We start from the raw sequence: 18,534 nt of genomic DNA, 5'->3' as shown, positions 1-18,534 counted from the left end.
AAACTGGTCATTTTCCTAATGAGGGAAAATGCTTAAGACGGGAATTTAGTTCTTGATTTAATAAAGATATCAAAGGTGGTAGATAATTTGTGTGTCTCAGATTGGTGAAATAAAGTCTAGGCTATCATTAAATGGAATATCCTACAGTTGTTTAAAAATGAGATAGAGCTCTTTGTACGGATGTAAGAATAATTTCAAAGAATTAAGTGAAAAAGACATGCTTGTAACAGTATGTTACAAGGGAGTAGCTCTCGTATCCTCTCTTCCAAGAATTCAAACTGAAGGGAAAGCAGCAGCCATGCCATAAAGATCCATATGTAGCTTATATGCTGCATAGACTGCCCACTGGTGCCCAAAGACAAGGCCACTTAGCAGTCTGTCATTCAAAACCAAGAAGAGGCCACCGAGAGATTTTCAAAGCAAGGTGGACAGGACCCCGTCATGTGAAGCCGGGAAGGACCAAACACCCTTGCCTGGATTTATACCTGCTGTGCTGTCCCACAGCCTCCTTCAAAGCCTGTGTGGAGTAGTAGAAGGAGGAGGAAGAAGAGGGAGAAAACCTAAAAGAAAATAAAATGGGAATTATACTTAAAAAACAAAGAGGGTGGTGGGAGAGGAATCTATCCAGTGGACCCATATATATTCATTTAAGTTACTCAAAATCAAGTAAACCATGTAGGCCCAACCAAAGCAAGCTCACTGTCATCAAGTCAATCCCAATTCCTAGGACCCTGTACAACACAACACTTTACCCCCTGGGTTTCCAAGGCTGTCACTCTTGACTAGAGTAGAAAACCTACTTTCTCCACAAAGTGGGGAGTGGTTTCAAGTTGCTGAGCTTGTGGTTCGCAGTGCAGCTACCCCACCAGGGTTCCTCACCCTGGAAACACCAAGAAGACGAATATACTCACATATGACTCAACAGAGGCAGGGGCCCCTTTCTGTTTTGTGTGTCCTCTACTCTATAACACTCTGTGGAAATAGTATGTGAAACATGTTAGAGGTTTTCCTGACCATTTAGGGGAGAAAGACAGGCTTCCTACTCTCATTACAGTCTTGGAAAACCACAGTTCCTGTGGGGTCACTTTGAGTCGGTGGCGACTCGATGGCACTGAGTCTGAGTCTTGCGTGCGAGTCCCTTTCAGCGCGATTAATTCAGAAAGCCAGACAAGTGGGCAGTAGAGTGGGTTTCCTAAAGCTGTATGCAGGGCAGTTCATTTTAAGAGATTTTCTTCTTTTTTTAACAAGCATTTAGTTTATTTTTAGGTAAAGAAAAACAGACTTTTCCAAGGGTGACATGTGAACTGAAGGTCAGGAGGAAGCAGGTGGGGGCTCCTCACAGCTCTTGCTCTGACCCCCAGGTGCCATGAGGGGGGGGGGTCTCATGGAAGGAGAAGGCCCAGCAGCGGGACCTCCTCTGCAGCCACAGGTGGGGCAGAGGGTTCCCTCCACAGGTGGGGTGGGTGAGGCAGCAGCTCTCCCTTGGTCACTGGATTGGTTCAAGTGTATGATTCCATTTGTGGATTGGCATGATTAACGCTTGGGGGCAGAGGATTAAGTTAAGGATGAACATAAGGAGCCGAGTAGCTTATTCGATTGGATTCTGAACCACAATCAGGAAATAGTCTTTATCTGGTGCAACCATAATTTCATTTTTCTTGGAACGAATTCGAAGGAAGATGAGGTCATTCTGGGGGTCGATTTCTCGCACAGTGCTCCTGGCCTTCAAGATGAAGTTGTGCATGAGGTTGGCGTACTGTGTGGTGGTGGGATTGTTCATGGTGCTTTGGATGGGAATGCCTTCCGTGTTCACGATGATCCCCTGCACACCCTTCTGGCTCTGCAGTCGCTTCAGGGTCTCTTCCACCTCTGCCATCTCGAAGCCATCCTGCAGCCCAAGAGATTTTCTTATACACAGAAAAACATTTAAGATATCAGATCTCAACCATTAAGTGCCAGTTGCTCTTAAGTTAGTCCCTCGGTGGTCTAAATGGCTAAGGAAGCCCCTGGTTGGCCTACTTGGCTTCCTCTGAAACGTTGGCATTTTAAACCCCCCGCAGCACAATGAAAGGCCGGGTGATCTGCGTCTGTAAAGATTATGGGCAGGAAAACAGACAGCACTCCTTTCTGTTCTGTAACCCAGGAGGTTGCCAGCAGCTGGGATGGACTTGGTGACAACATGTTTAGCTCCTGTTACTGAGTTAACCGAAGCCCCACTTCCGCAGCCCTTCACATACTGTCAAGTAGAGGGACAGGAACACAGGGCTGGAGGTGTAGAATACTAGAGGGAGGAAAGGGTGAGAGAGAATGAAAAGTCATAGAGAAAGCTGGCTGGAGAAGACGCGAAGGAATGGACAAACTTGGCTTTAGGATTGGTTGCACCGAGCTGTGTATGCGTACTTGAATTAATAGGTTTAAGGGATTATCACAGATTACTTCAACTATTTACCAGGCAGAAAAGCAGGCACACCAGGTGCACTTAAGCTCTCTCTGGAATCAGCAGAAGTTTAAGTTGAGCTCTTGCTCCCCAATGCCACAGAGTTGCAGGGACATGGGCCTATGCCTGAAATATGAACCAGTTCTCACCTTGTGACCTTCATCCTAAAATGTTTCCCCGAGACTTATCCCTGGTGCCAGCCTGTCCCTTCGGCCTAAAGACTGGGGGTGGAAGAGAGACTGGGAGACACTTGAGAAAGGAGACTGGCCCTGAGGTGAGTGACGAGCTTGAGTGATGATTCCACTCAGTGTGTGACTAGACAAGACGACGAAAAACCAGAGCAAATTCGGCATAAAATAATGTCTGAGGCCATTGTAACGGGAAAGTCACAGACTTCCCTTGGTAGGGACTTGGGGGAAGAGCTGATTTTTTTTTTTTTAAGGCACGGCCAGCCTTGGTCTGTACTTCAGTAATAGAATGGTTTGCACCCAGTTCGGTCACCCTAATTCACAAAAGATGTGGATAAGTTCAGGAGATCGTGGAGGCTAGTGTGTTACAGTGATGCTGAACCCGTTTCAAGGAGGCTTCCAGACTCAGATGGACTGGGAAAAAGACATGGAGACCCACTTCGACAAACCAGCCAGTGAGAGCCCTCTGGATGACAGCAGCCTGGACCACAGATCCGGGAGCGTTTCTGTCTGTCGTGCTTGAGGTGGCCACGAGGAGGAAGCGGGCAGGAGAGCTGACCAGATGGGCACTGATGTGTTTTCTGAAGTCAGACACCGAGCTCACTGCTACTGAGCATATTCTAAACCGAAGGGGCCCTCTGGGGCAGAGGAGAGCTACCCTGTAGGGTTTCACCAGCTGTCAGTCCTGATAAAGATGCCCCATCTTTCTTCCTGAGCTGCCTTTGGGTTGGAGTCAAGCGCTGGAACCACGGCGTCCAGGACTCTAGCTCGGCTCGGATGCTCTCAGTAGCAGTGCCCTAACAAGTCACGAGATGGCGCCAGAACTCTCGAATGTCTGTGAGGACTCCCAGATGGGATGCTCCCTGACGAAAACTAGGGAAAATTCAAGAACGCTTTAATTTCCGAGTTTAAGAAACAGTAACCCGATTCCCAGAAGGCTATGGATGACTGTGGAGGCCAAAAACCCCTCTTCAGGGCTTCTTCCCACATGGAGAAGCCTCTAGCAAGTCGCTTTGAGCAGAGTCCAGGGATGGGAATAGCCTAGCTCTCAGACAGACTTCATGGTCAAGTCGGTTATGGCAAACGCAGTTAGGTTAAAATGTAACACCTTATTCTTTGATCTCCCTTTGACCCATGTTAACGTTTCAGTTCTGGTTTCTTTTCGATTGGTGTTTTCCTGTTGTCATTGTGTTTGTTTTGTTTTTGTTGTTTGTGTTTTGTCTAATTTTCATCATATGAAATCTAGGATAGATAAATCTAGAGACAGCAAGTGGATTAATAATTACCTTGGGCGTGGCGGGGTGGGTGGGGTAAATGGGAAGCAAATAACAATGAGTACAAGAAGAAAATGTTCTCCAATTTATTATGGTGATGACTGCACCACTCTTCTGAACAGGGTTGAATGATTAAATTGTATGATACGTGAGCTATGTGCCAATAAAACTTTTTAAAAAAATGCTCAGAATACTTCCTGTGACAAGCTTTTGCAATCCTCTCCTATTGTTTAGGTGAAGGGGCCATACTTATTAGGGAGCAATATTGGTGAATAAAATAGATAATTATCTCTCAGGCTTTATGCACTTTATTCCAGTTGATTTCAAACTGCTCCCTAGGATTTCTGAGGCTGAAAAACGTTACCAGAGCAGACAGCCTCACCTGGTGCATTTGAACTGCTGGCTTGTGGTTAGCCCAACGCATAACCCATAACACCAGCAGGCCGCTTCTGAGGGTCTCTTGTTTCAGGCTCCCGTGAGCCAGCTCCAGCCTGTAGCAGTGCACAACAGAAGGGGCACTGCCAGGTTCTGTGCCACCCTTACAGCTCATGTTGGAGCCCATTGTTGCAGCCACCGGCTCAATCCATGTTGTCTAACGTCTTCCTCTCTTTCGCCATGCCTCTCCTTTGCCAAGCATGAGGCCCTAATGGTGTCGGAGATTTACAGAAATGCAGGCTCCTAAATAGGACAATGAAAACTGTCTGAACTATATGATCGGTGGCAGATCAATTCACCACAGTTGCAGACAGGACTACAGAATCAGGAAAGGGACCATGATCCGAATATGTAAACTAGTTCAGGTAGAAAAGCTTCCAAGATTGGTTCAGGGCCTTCTGACTGAGACAGTGCAGGTATAACTCATGTCAATGGGACCCATAGTACTCCAATTTACATCACTGATTTTGTTCCTCTAGAGCAGGGGTCCTCAGACTTAAAACAGGGGGCCAGTTCACTGTCCCTCAGACCCGTTGGAGGGCCGGACTATAGATTAAAAAAAACCTGAAAATTCCTATGCACACTGCACATATCTGATTTTGAAGTAAAAAAAAAAAAGGGCCCAAAACACCCGGCGGGCCGGATAAATGTCCTCGGCGGGCCGCATGTGAGCCATAATTTGAGGATGCCTGCTCTAGAGAACCCCACCTCGCACATTTGGTCCGGGGAATGGTTCCTGAGAAACAAAGTCGTCAAGATGAGTTTTCTCAATTGGTTCTCAGGTCTAATTAGTCTTAAAGGTTCTGAGAACTCTGTGTATATGGATGAGTCTGTCAGTACTAGTAAAGAGGCCATGGTTAAGTCATGGCATAAAGTGGCAAAGCTAATGCCCAAAATAGCATCACTGATAAAGTGTTGGTGAGAAGTGAGGCTCTGGATGACCTTGTGTTTGGTATATTTTTACTATTTTCCCAGGGTGACAAGTATAGGAAAGCTGATTGGTTGGGATTTCTTGCAACAGACAAACTGTTAAAGGAAACAGGTGAACTGAGAGCTTCAGAAGTCCAGCTCAAAGCTTCTACTTGTCCCAGGACAGAAAGTCTATCTCTTCCAGTCACCAAACTAATATTGCTGGAAACCAAACTCATTCCTATCATACTAGTGGCCGAATTGCAACACCAGCGTAGTTCTCAACCTAGGAAAGTGGATGATATTAAAGTGAAAGCATCAGTTGGAAAGAAATGGGACCCTGAAACCTGGGATGGGGACACTCAGGGAGGTAATGCAGAAGACAGAGACATTGAGCCAGAAGATGGAGAGAGAGATACTGAGCCCCAAGATTCCACTGAACTACTCTGGCTACCAGCCACACTCCACCCATCTGAATAGATTCATCTACTCTCAGTAAAATGACTGTTCTCCCCACCCACACCGGGGAGAGTAGTCCGAATATGCATGCTAGTGTGCCTCCTGGGCCTGTATCTGGAGCGTTGCCTGCAGCGGATGCAAGGCAGCTTCAGGGTCCCAGAAAACATCCCTCCCACTAATTATTGTCACAGCAAGTCCCCAAAGGTGAAGTCCAGATGGTGGCCCAGGAAGACGTGTGCGAAACTCCTAATAGACTGCTGCAGTTTTCTAATATTTACAGACCGAAGCCTGGAGAATATGTGAGAGTGGTTTTTAAGGGTGTTGGATAATGATGCGAGGAACATAAACATAGGTCAGTCCGCATTTATCCATATGGGCCTACTGAGTACAAATTCTTCCTTCAATGCTTTAGCTATAAATGTGGGATAGACTCTAATAGGTTATTTGGTTGGTTTGAGGAAGGATGGCCCACACTAAGTCAAGTTGAAGCAGTGGTTCTCAACCTTCCTCATGCCGTAACCCTTTAATACAGGTCAGGTCTTCATGTGGTGGTGACCTCCCAACCATAAAATTGTTTTCGTTGCTTCTTCATCACTGTCATCTTTCTACTGTTGTGAATCGGGCGACCTTGTGAAAGGGTCGTTTGACTCCCAAAGGGGTGGAGACCCGCAGGTTGAGAGCCGCTGCTGTAGAAGAAGGCATCCGTAGGCTTAGGAAAATCAGTGTTAAGAGTGGATTTATCAGGTTAGACCCATAAACACGCTTTTTAATCAAAATAATAAACAAAGGGAGCCCCGATCTCCGACGATTCCTGTGATTGCTATTTTATGTCAGACCAGGGGAACTGCCATAAGTGGATTAAGACTCTTGCCTGATTGGACCCTGTGGGCCAACTGCAGCACTCAAATCTACAGCGGTGAAGTGGGCGGGGTCACTGTCAAGGACAGCCGAGTCCAAGTAGTAATCAGAATGGCCTGACTCATACAAACCTATCGAGTTTGCCGCTTAAACAGGGTGATCCTGGAAGTGAAATAGATGAGAAGCCTACTCAATATTTACTCGACCTCTGCAAGCAGAATTCTAGATGAGGTGGCACAACCACTGGGTCAATCCATCTTGTTGAGAGCCTTCCTCTTTTTCCTTGCCCCTCCACTTTACTGAGCATGATGTCCTTTTCCAGGGACTGGTCTCTCCTGACAACTTGTGTAAAGTATGTAAGACAAAGTCTCACCATCCTTGCTTCTAAATACTCTGACCGTACTTCTTCCAAGTTAGATTGGTTTGTCCTTTAGCAGTCCATGGTATTTTCAGTATTCTTCTCCAGCACCCCAATCAAAACACAGTTATTAATCTTCGATCTTCCTTACCGAATGTCCAACTTTCAATGCATATGAAGCAATTGACAATAACATGACTCGGGTGAGACTCACCTTAGTCCTCAGAGTAACATCCTTGCTTTTCAAGATCCTGAAGACGTCTTGTGCAGCAGATTTACTTAATGCAGCTCATCTTTTGAGCTCTTGACGGCGACTTCCCTGAGCATTGATTGTGGATCCAGACAAGACAAAATCCCTGACAGCTTCAACCTTTTGTCCATTTATTCTGATGTCTCCTACTGATGAGTTGTGAGGATTTTGGATGTTCTGGAATTCCAGTTCTTCTCCAGGTTATCCATGGTTAGTTATGATTCACACAGTCGAATCCCTTTACAACCAACAACACACAAGTAAACATCTTTCTGGTATTCTCTGTTTTTAGCCAGGATCCATCTGATGTCAGCAACGCCATTGACATCAACAATGATATCCCTTGTTTCCCATCCTTTTCTGAATCCAGCCTGAACCTCTGACCTCTCCCTGTCAATGTACTGCTGCAACTATTACTGGTTGATCTTCTGTAAAACTTTACGTGAATACAATATCAGTGATACTGTTCTGTAGTTTGAGCATTCTATTGGGTCGCTAGTCTTTGGAATGGGTACAAAGATCTTTTTCATTCAGTTGGCCAAGTAATTGTTTTCAAAGCCTCCTGGCATAGACGAAACGTGCTTTCAGGGCTTCATCGGTTTGTTGAAACATGTCAGCGGCTATTCCGTCAACCCCTGGAGCCTTGCTGCTGACTACTGCTTTCAGTGCAGCTTCAACTTCTTCCTTCAGCACCATTGGTTCTTGTTCATACGCTGCCTTCTGCAATGTTAGCCAGTTCTTTTTGGTACAGTGGCGCTGTGTATTCTCTCCATTAAAAAAATCATTTTATTGGGGCTCATACAACTCAGCACAATCCATACATACTTCAATTGTGTAAAGCACACTTGTACATTTGTTGCCTTCACCATTCTCAAAACATTTGCTTTCTGCTTGGGCTCTTCGAATCAGCTCCTCATTTTTCATTTTTCTCCTTCCCCCTTCCCCCTCCCTCATGAACCCTTGATAATTTATAAATTATTATTATTTTATCATATCTTACACTGCCTGGCGTCTCCCTTCACCCACTTTTCTGATGTCCATTCCCCAGGGAGGAGGTTATATGTAGATCCTTGTAATCGGTTCCCCCTTTCTACCCCACATTCTCTCCACCCTCCCAGTATCACCACTCTCACCACTGGTCCTGAGGAGTTCATCTGTACTGGATTCCCTGTGTTTTCAGTTCCTATCTGCACCCTTGTATATCCTCTGGTCTAACCAGGTTTGTAAGGTAGAATTGGGATCATGATAGGGGAGGGGGGGAAGAAGCATTTGAGATCTAGAGGAAAGTTGTGTGTTTCATCAATGCTACACTACACCCTGAGTGACTTGTCTCCTCCCCACTACCCTTCTGCAAGGGATGTCCAGTTGTCTACAGTGGGCATTGGATCCCCACCCCGCACTCCCCCTCATTCATGATTCCATCTTTTTTTAAAGAAGCCTTCCACACCCTCCATCTTCTTTTCATGCTGCCTACATCACTCAATATTTTGCCCATAGAATGTTTCACTATTGAAACTCCAGGCTTGAATTTTTTTTCTTGAGTTCTTTCCATTTAAAATATGCTGAGGGTGTTCTTCCTTTTTGGTTTCCTAATTCTAGTTCTTTACACACGTCACTATAATATTTGACTTTGTCTTCTGGAGCTTCCCTTTGAAGTTTTCTGTTCATCTCCTTGATGTCATTTCTTCCCTGTGTCTTAGGTGGTGGTTGTTGTTGTTAGGTACGGTCACTGAGGGCCTTCCTCCTTTTTGGCTGCCCCTCTATCAAACATGAGGTCCTTCTCCAGGGACTGATCTCTCCTGACAGCATGTCCAAAGTATTAGGATAAAGTCTTACCTCGCCATCCCTGCCTCTGAGGAGCGCTCTGGCTGTACTTCTTTCAAGATAGATAGGTTTGTCCTTGTAGCAATCTATGGTACTTCCAGTATTCTTCTCCAACACCACAATTCAAATGCACTGTGTGTTCTTTGGTCTTTCAAATACCATGGCTTGGGTCAGGAGCCCCTTAGTCCTCAAAGTAAGTTCCTTGTTTTTCAATACTCAGAAGAAGCCTTGTGCAACAAATTTATGCTACGGGTCAGAACCAACTAACTAGGTAGCATCCAACAATAACAACTTTGAGATGTGCATCAAAATGGTACTGCAATGTTATGTTGAAGATTTTTTAGTGTAGATTTCTGAACTCTGTTATAACTTATAGCAGCACAGATAAATGTGTAGACAGGTGTTCTGTGGCTAATTACTGTACATTTTTTATCACAACAGTGAAACTGGCACATATATCATAAACCTTTGATAATGGTCTAGTTTCTCCAAAACTGGCAGCTTTTTGCAAGTGCCTTTCTCTTTCTCTTTCATTCTCTTTCAATAAAGTTTCTTTCTTTAGTTGATCTGGTGTGTGGGATCAGCCCACAACCGAATGGGTCCCAAGGAGCGGTTGTACCATCGAAAGACAATAATAAAGAGACAGACAACACGTTTAGGTTGTTCATCTCTTCCATGGAGTCAGGAACAAGAGCTAGAGAGCAAATTCACTTATCAATGAATTTATATCGTTTCAGGACATGCAGACTTCATCAATCATAGCTGTGACAAGGTGGGCAGTAGGCAGAGGGGAGTCGACTGCCCCTTAAGCCGGGGTGGGGGGGACTTAGGGGGCAGTCCTACTTATACTAAAGGGTGACTGCGTCAGAACTGACTTTATGCCAAGGAATTTGCTGGTTTGTGCAGTGTGTGTGCTACATCTGAACCTAGTCTATGTTGAGCGCATGTCTCTTTGAGAAAGGTGCCAATGGAGATACATAGAAATTCTGCTCTATAAGGAGATGACAAAATATGAACAAATTTTAAAATAAAATGACACCACAAAAGGCATTATTTATATTTTGGCCTGTGTCACTGCCCTTCGTGCCACCAGTAGTACATTTGTTTTTTGCTTGACAACTTTGTCTTTAAGCAGAGAGCCAGCAGAAGTGGCCCTGTCCCTACCATCTCGACCCGCTCATCTCAGCAGGTTTTGCCCCAGATGTCAGGCAACCGCCATTCCCAGTCAACCCAGTGCGCTCAGCCTCGCGGAGCCGCCGAAGCCACTGCCTCCTTAAGGCGCCAGTCTCTGGCTCTGCAGGCGACAGGTCCATTGAACCCTACCGGGTTGGGACCCTGCGCCTAACCTTCCGCCCTTGCTCTGGGCCAAAGGGAGGGCTCCTTTATCTTGTTCCAAGAACGAGAGACTTGCTTCTTTACTGTCTGCCCGCGGGAGGCCCTTCGGGGGGTGGGGGAAGAGCCAATACCTGTCGCGGGAGAGAACGCGGGCAAGCGCTGAGGCTGCGGGTGCTGCTGCGGGCGCCAGCGGGGAGCTGCTGGAAGGTTTGGGGCCCCCTCCGGCCCCCTCCGTCGGGTCTCTAACCTGAGCTTGCCCTCACTCTTTGAGGCGCCTCGGACCTGCTAGGGTGGGTTAAAGCTGCCGCTTTTCTCTCTCTCTCTCTCTCTCTCTCTCTCTCTCTCTCTCTCTCTCTCTCTCTCTCTCTCTCTCTCTCTCTCTCTCTCTCTCTCTCAAGCTTCTTACCTTGCTAACACAAAGCAAGGGGTCTTGTGCGTTGATCTACCTTAGCTCTTGTGTAAACAACGAGGACTCTAAGTCCTCCCCTAAGCCCCCCCCCCTCTGGCATAAGGGGCAGTCGACTCCCCTCTGCCTACTGCCCACCTTGTCACAGCTATGATTGATGAAGTCTGCATGTCCTGAAACGATATAAATTCATTGATAAGTGAATTTGCTCTCTAGCTCTTGTTCCTGACTCCATGGAAGAGATGAACACCCTAAACGTGTTGTCTGTCTCTTTATTATTGTCTTTCGATGGTACAACCGCTCCTTGGCGTAGGAAAAGCTATGCTGGCTTCCCGCTGCAGGGATGCGTTGGTGCCCCGCTCCCTTCTCTTCTGCAGGTGCCTGGTACTGCAGTGACTGTGCAGTTCTGCCCCGGCACCGCTGGGAGGACACAGAACAAGGCGCACATCGGTGTTGGAACTGTCGCTCTGGTGGAATATGGCTGCTGGAATCCGGCGGCTTACACCGCCAGCCACTGAACGGGAGAAAGGTGAAGCTGTCTGCTTGGGCAAAGATTGACAGCCCGGCAAACGGCAGGGAGCGCCTGGTCCTACTGTGCCCTCGGAGGTCATGATAGTAGTGGACCTGGTTTGGGTTTTTACCCTGACCCTGCACTCCCTCCTCGTGTGAGGCTAAGTGAGTTCTTTGGTGGAGAGTACTCGTGTCTATCAGTGGCACAATGGGGTCATTTTACAGGAAGACTTCTCAAACTTAATAAAAAAATTTTAAGTTAAAATTCACATAATTTTGGAAATGACAATAAAACAAGTAATTGGAAAGATGCTCACAGGCCTGCGTGCCCGATCCACTGATTCTGGATCTGGTTCTGATTCATTGCAGCCGCTAGCCTGGTGGCACAGTACTTAAAGTGCTGGGCGGTTAACAGTCCACAGCGGCAGAATGTCCCAATCCTTAAGGGCAGTTTGCATGACAGTATGTTAAATTGCTAGAAAACTCTTTAAAAGCATATTCTCCACGCCTGTTTCAGACACCTGTCTATTGTCTTAAGACCATGCTGTGAACAGTTTGGTGGTTTTCAAAGTTTGCCCCCCACGCACTCACACTTAATTCTAGCCCTGATCTAAGAGCAATCCCTTTTCATATTATGGCCCTGCGCAATGCTCTCTTTGAAGAAATCACTGAAGATTTGGGCGCTATAGCAAAGTATGGTGCAGAAGTGACCATCAGAAAGGTGGATGGTGCCTGACTATCAAAAAAGAATAGCACCTGGAGTCTTAGAAGCTTGTCTTCCAACAAGCAGCCATCTCAGTCCACATGGAAGAAGCACAACGCCAGCCTGTGTGATCCAAGGATTGTAAAGAATAAAACCCAAATCTGAAGAAGGGAATGGTATCAGAGTTTAACTTGTGAGCACCTGGTTTACAGAACGCTACAGATGACAGTGGAAGCCTAAAATTCATTTTCAGAGTTCCGACATGGATTGAAGTCTCCAGTGGGTCCCTCTGACTACAGTCAAGGGAAGATGTGAGCAGCCTTGCTATGAGACAGAGAGCGTGATCAAGTCAATTATGGCAGGTATTTTGGTATGATTTTGTAAGATTGTGCTTGTTTTATATTATTTTCTGTGTATAAAATCCAGGATAGGTCAATCTATAGAGACAGTAATTAGGTAGGGGCATGGCAGGGGAGAATGGGGGAAATGAGGAACCAACAATGAGCATGAGAAGAAAATGTTCTGAACTTGATTGTGGTGATGATTGCATAAATCTTCTTAATATGAATGAACAAATAAATTATATGATAGGTGAAGTATATGCCAATAAAAATAGTCTGGCCCCCAGAAGGGCAGCATCTTCATATGGGGGGGGGTGTCTTGCTCCTGATTACTGAATCAGACACTGAGGTGGAGCCCAGTCTGATGTTTAAACAAGCTCTCTAGGTGGTTCTGATATACTTTAGAGTTGGTAAACAACTGTCATAGAACTCTGGATGATTAAGCGATGAATCCTCTTTTGCGTATGCTTTTTTGTTTATGGTTTAATTTTTTATTATGATTTAGGTTGAGGTTTAGAGAGCAGATCACTCTTTTTGCATTCAACAATTTAAGCACATTTTGTTTCAACTCATCCATTTCCCTCAAGGTCCCATTTCTTATCCTACTTCCTCCAAGTGTTTTCCTATTTTCATTCACCTATCTTTCCTAAGCCTCTGTTTGTTCTACTTAGTTTCACGCCATGATAATCCCTGCATTTAAAATGCCCCTAAGGAGGTCAGTGGTTCAAACCCACCAGACACTCCACCAGAGGCTGTCTAGTCCCGTAAAGTCTTGGAAACCCTATATAAGGTGGCTATGGGTCAGCGTCAACTCGATGGCAGTAGATTTGGAGGTGGTTGTTAGAATTCTTCATTTTCTCTTTTCTTCGAATAATTTTTGAGTATAGAAGAAGGTCATGTATGTGTTTGTATTATCATTTAGATCAATATGTGATTGGAGAAGCTAGAGGTTTGTTGGATTTTAAGAGGTTTAGAAATTGATGCTCTGCGACCTGTTCCTCATTCACCTATATTTGCAATTTCTATTCCCTACTTCTCTAAGCACTTGAACTCCAACCCTATCCCACCTGGTCCTATCCCTGGGAGGTTTGCGTATCTTAAATTCAGAGAATGATTTGGTGGGAAGTGGGGACCCAATTTTTCCTCAATTGTACTTAAACTTTATTAATTTACCTAGAAAATAAGTGTCCTCTTAGAAACCACTCATAAATGGACATAGAAAGGGAACGTTTTCTAAATACTAAACACCCCCATCTTGTATCGTACTGTTCTTAGACTCTATAACGGCTTTGGTATGCTCAGACATATGACTCTTCAGTCAATGTGTTGTCTTCTGGTGGCTTTCCTGTTGCAACGCTATTTCACATATCAGCAGGATCATTCATGGTGGGCAGATTTCCACAGCGCTTCCAGACTAAAGCAGACAGGAAGAAAGACTAGGGATCTACTTCTAAAAATACTGGCCCGTGAACCTCTATTAATGTTGTTGTGTTAGGTGCCATTGAGTTAGTTCTGAGACGTAGCGACATGGTTTGCAACAGAATGAAACACTGCCTGGTCCTGCGCCATCCTCACGGTTCTTTTGTTTGAGCCCATTGCTGCAGCCATGGGGTCAGTCCACCTGGTCCAGGGCCTTCCCCTTTTCTCTGCCCCGCTACGTTACCAAGCACACTGTTCTTCTCCAGGGACTCGTCTCTCCTGACCACACGGCCAAAGGACAAGTGTTACCATCCTTGATTCTAAGGAGAATTCTAGTTGTACTTCTTCCAAGACAGATTTGCTTTTTCTTTTGGCAGTCCCTAGTACGTTCAGTATTCTTTACCTGCACCATAATTCAAATGCATCAATTTTTCTTCAGTCTTCCTCATTCAGTGTTCAACTTTCAGTGCATACGAGACAGTTAAAAAATCACATGGCTTGGGTCAGGTGGTGAGGTGTGTCTTTGTCTTCAAAGTAGCATCTTTGCTTTTCAACACTTCAAAGAGGTCTTGTGCAGTAGATTATCCAATGCACTGCTTTGTTTGGTCTCTTCACTGCTGCTTCCATGAACCTTGATTGTAGATCCAAGGGAGACAAAATCCTTGCCAACTTCAATCTTTTCTTTGTTTATTATGATGTTATACCTTGGGCCAGTTGTGAGGATTTGGAGTTTCTTTTCTTTCTTTCTTTTTTTGGTTGAGATTCTGTATATTGAGTTGTAATTCATCTTGAAGGCTGCGATCCTTGATGTTCATCAGCCAAAATGGCTCTAGTCTTCCTCACTTTCAGTAAGCAAATTTGCGTGCCCTGAATATCAAATGTTGATAATAAACCTTCTTCCAATCCTGATGCTGAATTTTTTGCCATATAATCCAGGTACTCTGATGATTTGCTCAGCATACAGACTGACTAAGTATGATGAGAATATACAACCCGGCCACACACCTTTCCTGATTTTAAACCATGCAGTATTCTCTTGTTCCCTGCACAGTTGCCTCTTGATCCACGTACAGGTTCCACATGAGCACAATGAAGTGTTCTGGAATTCCCATTCTTCTCAAGGCTGCCCATAGTTTGTCATCATCCACACCAGTGGCTCTCAACTAATGCTTTGGTCCTTTCCTACAGTTCCTCGTGTGGTGGTGACCCCCAACCATTATTTTCGTTGCTACTTCATCACTGTAATTTTGCTACTGTTATGAATCAGGCAACCCTGTGAAAGGGTCATTTGACCCCCAAAGGGGTTGTGACCCACAGATTGAGAACCACTGATCTATACAGTCAAGTGCCTTTGCATAGTCAACAACACACAAGTAAATCTCTTTCTGGTATTTTCTGCTTTGAGCCAAGATCCATCTGACATCAGCACTGGTATCCCTTGTTCCACATCCTCTTCTGAATCCATCCTGAACCTCTGACAGCTTCCTGTCAACTGTTGCTGCATGATCGTCTGTAAAATTTTACCTCCATGTAATATTAATGAGATTTCCCTATAATTTAAGCACCTTTGTTTGGAATGTGTACAAATATAGATCTCTTCCAGTCAGGTAGCCAAGTAACTGTCTCTCAAATTCCCTGGCATAGATGAGTGAGCGCTTCCAGGGCTTCATCAGCTTGTTGAATCATTTTAATGGGCATTCCATCATTCCCAGAGACTTGTTTTTGTCTAATGCTCTCAATGTAGCTTGAACTTCTTCCTTAAGTACCACAGGTTTTTGCTCATATGCTTCCTCTTCTAAAAACTGAATGTTGACTAGTTCTTTTTGGTACAGTGACTCTGGGCTTCCTGAATCATTCAATATTTTGCCCATAGACTCTTTCAATAGTACAACTCAAGGATTGATATTTTTCTCAAGTTCTTTCATATTAAGATATGCTAAGCATGTTCTTCATTTCTGGCTTTCTCAACTGTAGGTTTTGCACATTTCATTATAAAATTTTACTTTGTCTCCAGGAGCTGTCCTTTGAAGTTCTCTATTCAACTCTTTGACTTCATCATTTCTTCTATTCACTTTAGCTGCTCGATGATTAAGAGCAAGTTTCAGCGTCTCTTCTGAGCGCACTCTGATCTTTTCCTTCTTTCTTTAATTTTTTATTTTTAAAACATTTATTAGGGGCTCATACAACTCCTATCACAGTCCATACATATACATACATCAATGGTACAAAGCACATCTGTACATTCTTTGCCCTAATCATTTTCTTTTTTTCTTCTCCTCTTTTCTTTTTTTACATTTTATTAGGGACTCACACAACTCTTATCACAGTCCATACATACACATACATCAATTGTATAAAGCACATCCATACATTCCCTGCCCCAATCATTCTCAAAACATTCGCTCTCCACTTAAGCCCTTTGCATCAGGTCCTCTTTTTCCCCTCCCTCCCCGCTCCCCCTCCCAATGTGCCCTTGGTCATTTTACCTCGTTATTTTGTCATATCTTTTCCTTCTTTCTTGTCTTCTTAGTGACCTTTTGTCTTCTTCCCGACTATGTTCTTGATGTCCTCCCACAGCTCATCAGGTCTTCAGTCATTATGTTCTATGCCTCAGATCTGTTCTTGAAATTCAGGTGGAGGTCTCCAACTTTGTTTTCATCCGCAGGGCCACATTCTCCAACCACTATTCCTTGCTCTTTGTCTCCAACTCTTGTATTCCACTCGCCAGTGATTACCAAAGCATCTTGATTGCGTGTTTCAGACTGAAGACGTGGTAGAATTTGTCAATCTTCACATCACTAGCTTTAGTGCATAAATTTGAATAATGGTTGTGTTGACTGGATATTCTTGCGTGGAATAGATATGTTCCTATCATGGACAGCATTGTCCTTCAAACTAGATCTTGAAATGTCCGTTTGACAGTGAATGTGACACTCTTCCTCTTGAATCTGTCATTCTCTGCATCATAAACCGTATGATTTTCTGATCCAATATGACCAATGCCAACAGTTCATTTCAGCTCACTGAATGCCTAGAATGGAGATCTTTTTGAGTTCCGTTTCATTTTTTTAAAACTTCCAATTTTCCTGGATTCATATTTTGCGTATTCTAAGTGCTGATTATTAATTGATGTTTGCAACTGTTTCTTCTCATTTTGAGTCATGCCGCACCAGCACATGAAGGTCACAAAGGCTTTACTTCAGCACACTGTACTCCTCTGCGTCATTATGATGGACTCTACTTTGAGAAGGCCCCTCTTCCTCAGTCATATGTTGTGTGCCTTCATACCTGAGGGCCTATTCCACTGGCACCAATTCTAACACTGTTCTGCTGCGTTTCTTTGGCTAAATCCTCAAAAGTGGACAGTCTGTTCATTCACTTTGGGTGACTATGCTGGTGTTTGAAATACTGGTGATGTAACGCTTAACATCTCAACAACGCTCAGGCCACCACAGTACAACAAACTGACAGTCACATGGTAGAACCTTATTAGTAGCACTGAAATATTATTTTATGTAATATTAGAAGGTGATCTGCTCACGTTGGAAGACTCTTAAAATAAGACTGGGAAAGAGTTGCCTCCTCAAAGTAGCTGTGATAGCAGACGTGGAGGAAGATCATGAACATGCAGATCCATAACTTTGCCTGGTGAAATCAGAGAGGACTTGAGGAACCCACCGATGAAGATTAGACTGCAGCTTCCGGTATGAATTAGACTACAATGTAACGGAAACAGAGAGCCTCACAACTGAACCAAGAAATAACATCGTGATAAAATGAGAGAAGATCAAAATTGTCTGAGATTTCATTTTATCTGAATGAACAGTCAACACTTGTGAAAGCAAGATATCAAGATATCAAGCAATGTGTTACATTGGGCGAATCGGCAAAAGCCTTCTTTAAAGTGTCAAAGAGCAAAGGTTTCCCTTGGGGAACTAAAGTGTGCCTGTCCACGTCAGGGTGTTTTCAGTGTCCTTGTCTGCCTGGAAAAGCTGGACAATGAATAAGGAAGTCAAGAGAAGAGTCAATACATTTGATTGATGGTGCTGACGAAGAATATCGACATTACTATGGCCTGCTGGAAGAACAAACACATTTCCTTGGTGAATACAGTCAGCATGCTCCCTAGGAGTGGAGGGAGGGTGCGGGGGAAAGGGGGAACCAATTACAAGGATCTATGTATAACCTCCTCCCGGAGGGGACAGGCAATAGAAAAGTGGGTGAAGTGAGACATCGGACAGTGTAAGATAAGACAAAACGATCATTTATAATTTATCAAGGCTTCATGAGGGAGGGGGGACAGGAAGGGAGGGTAAAATGAGGAGCTGATGCCAGGGTCTTACGTGGAGAGCAAATGTTTTGAGAATGATGAGGGTAACGAATGTACAAATGTGCTTTATACAATTGATGTATGTATGGATTGTGATAAGAGTTGTATGAGCCCCCCAATAAAATGATTTTTTTTAATGGAAAGGTAGTGAAACGGGAGGAAGATCCTGGAGGAGGTGGAGTGATGCAGTGCTGCACAAATGTACTCAAACCCAAGAACACGTGTGAAAGTAGTGCAGCCCAGGCCATATTCCGTTCTGTTGTGTGTTGGGTCACTGAGTCAGAACTGACTTTCCAGCACCTGACAACAGTGACACCATATGCTTCCACAACATAGAAGGCAGACCATTAGATTTTCAGTATTTTTTATTGTTATACTGCTTCCAGTCCTTACGCTGTTCTGGTAGCAAATGTGTTCCCTGTGCATGATCATCTCAGTTTCCACCTTCGGGTCAATAAACTATTGTGTTTCATTAAAAAGGAAAAAGAAGTGAGGGTG

At 44.5% G+C, this 18,534-nt stretch overlaps 1 protein-coding gene and 1 pseudogene across 4 annotated transcripts in view; one reads left to right on the top strand and one right to left on the bottom strand.

The window, feature by feature from the left end:
* ZNF638 (zinc finger protein 638) overlaps positions 1-18,534 on the top strand; it is a 138,125-nt gene that overhangs the window by 22,953 nt on the left and 96,638 nt on the right. The window lies entirely within an intron of this gene.
* On the bottom strand, positions 1,589-1,876 carry LOC142454512 (dynein light chain roadblock-type 1 pseudogene; annotated as a pseudogene).

Source organism: Tenrec ecaudatus, chromosome 8 (genome assembly GCF_050624435.1).
Source record: "Tenrec ecaudatus isolate mTenEca1 chromosome 8, mTenEca1.hap1, whole genome shotgun sequence".
In the NCBI taxonomy this organism is placed as follows: Eukaryota; Metazoa; Chordata; class Mammalia; order Afrosoricida; family Tenrecidae; genus Tenrec; species Tenrec ecaudatus.
Note: the sequence above shows the minus strand (reverse complement) of the source record. Positions and strands in the feature narration are given on the sequence as shown.